The following is a 6,000-nucleotide window of genomic DNA, read 5'->3' as shown; positions in this document are numbered from 1 at the left end:
TCATCGTGGGATCAACATTTCTTTACAGACTCAACTTTTATTTATTACCTTTCCAGCTCCGTCTCACCTTACCCAAGCCTTCTGTGTCTCGTCATTTCTGTATTTATTTAGCCTTTCCGTTCTCTGCCAGGTATGGTTGTGCCCTGCCGTAACCCACATGACACTTACCTTTCGAGTATGCTTTTATACTCCGTCCTTCTCAGCAGTATACAGAGTTTTCTTTTTTAAACTTCTCTGCTGTACCCCACCTGTCATGTTAGTTCACCCTGACAGATTACGCTTGTTCACCCTGATGTACCGTGCGTGGCATGCCCTGTACTGGTCCAACTTGCTCAGCTCTTTCTTCTCTGGGGCATCTCTACCATACCCCATACTTTCCTTCTCTTTCTGAATTCTACCTTTACCAAAATTTACCCTTCCCTGGTCAGCCTGCTCCTCTTGGCCTGTCTCAAATCTTTCTTACTGTACTGTTTGGCTTGAACCTACCCTATATTTTCCAGTGTGTACTACTGTAACTGAGTCCAAGCTCTCTCTGCTCGCCACACAACAGGCCAATAAATCCAAGAGACAAGGTGTAAAGGCAAGGAATCCGGCTTTATTTGGAGAGCCGACTGACCAAGAAGATGGCAGACTAATGTCTCTCAATAACCATCGTGTTGAGGCCTGGATGCCAGGTTCCTTTATGGATCAGAGATGGGGGGCTGTGAGGAAACAAAGTAAAAAGACTACTTAACTCTTGCAAATATCTCTTAGAATGGCAAGCCTCAGGTAGGGGCGTTGTTAATTTTGCTTCCTTACAGCTATTTCAGAGGTGGTATGAAATGGAATATCTCCTGCCATATCAATAAACAAAGATGCGCCCCCTCTGCACCCGCCCCCTGCCCCTCCTGAACTTCTGAGCCACACCGGTAAGCATCAGACAAGTGGTGCCTCTTCCCACACAAAGAACCCAAGAATGTCACAGTCCCTCCACAGATGGGCAGGCTCAGGTTATCTCCCTGTGATGTAAACAAAGGCACTTCAGTCTAAGGGTCAGGAGGAGGAGGGACAGGGTTCCCTGAGGCAGACTACTATATATGCCTATACTAACAGCAATGCAGGAAACCTGGGTTTGATCACTGGGTTTGGAAGATCCCCTGGAGGAGGGCATGGCAACCCACTCTAGTATTCTTGCCTGGAGAATCCCCATGGACGGAGGAGCCTAGCTGGCTACAGTCCATGGGGTCACAAAGAGTGGGACACAACTGAGCACCTAAGCCCAGCATACATTTATTGATAGTTGTGCTGGGTCTTTGTTGCTGAAGGCAGACTTTCTCTAGTGGCAGCAAGTAGGGGCTTCTCTTGCTGCGAGCACAGGCTCCAGGAGCACAGGCTTCGGTAGTTGTAGCGCTCGGGCTCAGCGGCTGTGGCACATGGCTTAGTTGCTCCACTGCCTGAGGAATCTTCCCGGGCCAGGGATGAAACCCATGTCCTCTGTATTGGCAAATGGATTCTTATCTACTGGACCATCACGGAAGCCCCAAGGTTCTTATTTTAAAGAATATATATTTCAATGATACAGGTGACAAAAACAAATATTCTGATATCACTGATAACTGCTCTGGAGAAAAGTATGGCTGGGCTAGAAGATTGGTAGTGGCGATGGCAGGGCCAATAATTCAGGGTTGTTAGACACTGCACTTCTGAGGCCTTGACCTTGGGCCACTGGACCAGAGACCCGAATGGAAGGGGGGAGCCAACCAGGTGAGTTTCTGGAGAAGGGGTGCATCTGGGGAGTCACAGCAGGGCCAGGAGCCCTGGGCAGGACCCAGCAGTGTTAGAGGCCCGTGTGCGTAGACAAAGGAGCTGGGCTGAGAGTGGTGGACTGAGGCTAGGGTGGCCAGAGGGGCCGTGTCATGAGGGGCTTGTAGGCAGTGGTGAGGGGCTGGGAGTTCATTCTAAGGAGGGTAGACACTGCAGTGTTCTTTGGGGTGTGGTGGTGAGGACATGCTCTAATTCACAGCTTAAAAGATCATGTCATCTTTTAAAAGCTCAGTTTAAAAGATCATTCCCTGGCAGTCCAGTAGTTAAAAATCTGCCTTCCAATGCAGGAAACTCTCCCTGGTCAGGAAACTAACATCCACATGGCTGGGAGCAACTAAGCCCACAGGCCTCAAGAACTGAGCCTTCAGCCACAGCTACAGAGAAGCCCTCCTGCTGTGAAAGAGCCCACATGTGCTAAAGAAGAGCCAGTGTGGCCAAGTAAATAAATAAAAAGGAAGGTGCCATTCATTAAGAAATAAAAATAAAAGGAAAAGGATCTTGCCTTCTGTTATGTGGGTAATAGCAGGGCAGGGAGCCCACCTAGAAGACTAGCCTGTTACTACTCAGGAGAGGATGGTTCTCGGATGGAAGCAGTAGAGCTGTGAGAATGACTGGATTTCAGTGTTGATACATTTTAAAGATGATGTTAGCAGAAAGCCTGTGAAGAACTACACATCTATTCACTTAATTTTATAGGTAATTTCAGATGGCTTACTGCCCCATCCAGCACAGTGGGTGAGAAAGACCTGACATGGGGTGAGCGCATAATGAAAAGACAGACACGTATAATTTGGCAAGCAGGAGAGTCAGGGGGCCTTGCTCTCCATGGCAGGAAGACAAAATGGCTCCTTTCAGCCTGTACTTTTATTGGCAGAAGTCACAGCAGATCATTAGGGAATAGCTATACTGGGGAGTTTGATTAGCACACCATTGAGTCAGGTTAAGGCTCTGCAGTTGATCAGGAACATCTTGTTTTCTTTCCATGGGGACAGACACAGGGGTAGGCAGTGAAGGGGAGCAGAGAGCATGTCCCGCCATTTGGCATGCTAACTAGGACAATCAAGAGGGCACAATTTGCCGTATCCTTGAGTCACGGGACAGGTTCTGGTCTCTGCTCTGCCAGGCTGCAACAGCTTACTGCAACAAACTCATTGTAAAATACAGGAATTATGTAAAAATCAGGGCTTCCCTGGTGGCTCAGTGGTAAGGAATCAGCCTACCAATGCAGGAGACAGGGGTTTGATCTCGGATCTAGGAAGATCCCACATGCTGCAGGGAAACAGGCCCATGCACCACATCTACTGAGCCTGTGCTCTTGAGCCTAGGAGCCTCAACTACTGAGCTCAGGTGCCAGCAAATATTGAAGCCCGTGTGCCCTAGAACCTGTGCTCTGCAGCAAGAAAATCTACAGCAATGAGAGGCTTGTGCCCTGCCACTAGAGAGGAGCCCCCATTCACCACAACTAGAGAAAAGCCCTGGCAGCAACGAAGACCCAGCACAGCCAAAAATAAATAAACATTTTTAAAATCAAAATCAAAATCAGTGCCAACAAAAATATAAATTTTAAATGTTAAGTCTGGGGTTCAAGTTAGAACGTTACTAGGCAAGCTGGGATATCTGAAACGTGTTGAAAAGGAGAATTCACTGTTTATCTAACCATGGATTTCATTGGCTCAAAATCTCTTAGGATTAGTGCATGAGTCATGGGTGGGGCGATGGTTCAAGATCACTTCCTGGCTTCCTGTTTCCGGTTCTTATTTAGAGTCAAAGCAAATTAAGTTCAAAATATTCAAAGATGAAATCAACATCCACAATGTCACTGAGTAAATGTAAAATCCTCAGGAATTCAAGGAGATTCTACTTTTGCCCCAGGAATGACCTCACTGTGGGCAGCTGAAGATCCAGGGTTCTTTCTGAGGATGCCAGGATGTAGGGGCTACTGAGCTATAGCCCTAAATAGAGTTATCCTTTCTACCTAACACGTCCCACAAAGAATTACAGCCAGCTTCAGAGATCTCATCTGAACTAGGATTTTGGTTTTCTGGTGTTGGTTCTGTTCAAGCATTTGTGTGGGCTTAAAGTGTCACAAAGATTTTCTCTTAATGATATTTCTTTGAGGGAATTTGACATCCACCCTAGGTGGCTCTGGGACTTCCCTGCTGGTTCAGTGGTGAAGAACCCACTCACCAATGCAGGAGACCCAGGTTCGATCCACAATTTGGGAAGATCCCCTGGAGAAGGAAATGGTAACCCACTCCAGTATCCTTGTGTGGAAAATCTCATGAACAGAGGAATCTTACAAGCTACCGTCCACGGAGTGGAAAAGAGGTGCACACAACTTAGCGACTAAACAACAATAGTTCTACATCTTCATCGTGGTGATGGTGACATGGGCATGTAAATTGCCAAAACTCAACCAGCTATATGTTTCTAATAGGTGTTTTATGTAAAGTATGTACTTTCAAAGTTGATTTTTAAAATAGAAATCTCTTTGGAATGAGTCTTTTGGTTAGGTAAACTAAAGAAACAAGACACTGGTCTTTTTGCTGAGAGCTATGTCTGGCACATCTGGAGGGAAAGACTGGGCAATTTACTCCCCAGTGGTTAGGCAGTAACAAAAACAGCCGTCTACTTATGCATTTAGAGAGAGATCAAACAGTTATGGCAAACTTTGAATAAAAACAGATCTAGATAAAGAATAAATATGTTAGAAATGGGAACGCATGTAAGAATTAAAGATTTTAAAATTAAAAAAGTAAAAAAATAAAAAAAGAATAAATATGTTAGAAATCATAAAATTGCACTGTTAAAAATTCATCTCCCCTGTAGCTTTTTTCTCCCTTTCTCTTATCTTTTTCTTTCTTCAAGCCTTTCCCCCTTCCCTCCTTCCCTTCCACTCTTACCTTTACAGTTTATCCCCCCATTTTCAATCACAGGTCACTCATCTGGGACTGGTCCAGGACCAAAGCCCAAGTCAGAGCTCACTCCAGCATTTTGCCAGCATCTGCACGGCTCTGCAGCTATTGTATCATTTCCGGAAGTCACCCTGGTCTTTGAAGAAAGTCACACTGGGTCTAGTGTGTATGTTTTCCTGGATCCTCAGGTTTTGCTTTCCTCTGGGGTGGGTGGACGGGATTCCAAGGCCAGCTCCGCGGCTGGCGCTTTCCTTCCAGAGGGGACGCGAGGCGGTAGGGAATGTACTTGGATCCTAGAATTCAAGAGCGGCCCCGTGGGCTCGGGGGCTCGGAAAAGTATCTCCCGATTCAGAATCGACCCAGAGGGTGCTTGAAATAAGTCGGGTTCCGGGATCTCCCTTCGGACCTACGACTGGGAATTTCCGCGGACCCGGGCAGATCTGCGTTTTCACAGCCCGCAGATGTTAATTGTTGAGCAGTTTGAAAACCAGAAACCTAAATGCAGCTCACTCCTCTCCCAACTTGCCCATAAATTCCTTCATTCTGCTTTTTGTTTTTAACCCACGAACAGCGTTTCTTCCCTTTAAGCCAGAGTTGGAGGGGAGGGATGACCCACTGAGGGTTCGCCGAGCTCCGCCCTGGATTATGTAAACTCCCAACACTCGGAACGTTTTCGGTTTCCTTTCCCGACCCTGTAGTGGTCCCAGAGGTCAGCGGAGAGAAAGAGGCCCGTGTGCCGGTGAGTCCAGGGGTACAAAAGGAAGAATGGAGGAAAGTAGTTTATAGAGCAAAGCAGGGGAGTCTGGAGGCCGCGTGGGCGGAGGAAAAGCACTTGGTACAGCGGACTAGCTGCGACGTGTGATGGGGGAGGAGGCAGCCACGGCTAAATCCAGGCGAGCCCCCCAAATCTGGAGTCCTACTTACCACGGAGAGTAGTTGGCTTTATCTCTCATTACAGTCATCCCGAAATGCTGGGAAACAAACGTAGCATGTTAACGATAGTATGACAAATCTTTGGGGGGAGAGGGAGAGGGTTCACCTAAGTGAACCAGTTTGCTGGAGCAGCCACACCCAGCAAGTCTTGGAAAGAAGACTGACTTGGAGGAAAGGGCTTGTCGAGCTGTCAGGAGAGCTGGCTTCCATCTGCCTCTCTATACCTTCACGACTCATTTCTTCCTTTCTTTTTGGTTGCCCTGCGTCTTTGTTGCTGCATGGGGGGCTTCTTTAGTTGCCGGGAGCCAGTCTAGAGCTGGGAGGCGGGGGGTTCAGTAGTTGTGGTGAA

General features: G+C 47.3%; 1 long non-coding RNA gene across 1 annotated transcript; it reads right to left on the bottom strand.

Annotated features, from left to right (window-relative positions):
* Nucleotides 1-575: 575 nt before the first annotated feature.
* Nucleotides 576-5,356, bottom strand: LOC138425540 (uncharacterized). Its single transcript, XR_011251261.1, has 2 exons — nt 4,707-5,356; nt 576-701 (listed from the first exon to the last, which is right to left on the bottom strand). It is a non-coding gene; the product is annotated as an uncharacterized lncRNA (long non-coding RNA).
* Between the last annotated feature and the right edge of the window lie 644 nt (nt 5,357-6,000).

This window comes from Ovis canadensis, chromosome 20, assembly GCF_042477335.2.
Source record: "Ovis canadensis isolate MfBH-ARS-UI-01 breed Bighorn chromosome 20, ARS-UI_OviCan_v2, whole genome shotgun sequence".
Lineage (NCBI taxonomy): Eukaryota > Metazoa > Chordata > Mammalia > Artiodactyla > Bovidae > Ovis > Ovis canadensis.
The sequence above is the reverse complement of the archived record's forward strand: the minus strand, read 5'-3'. Positions and strand labels throughout refer to the sequence as shown.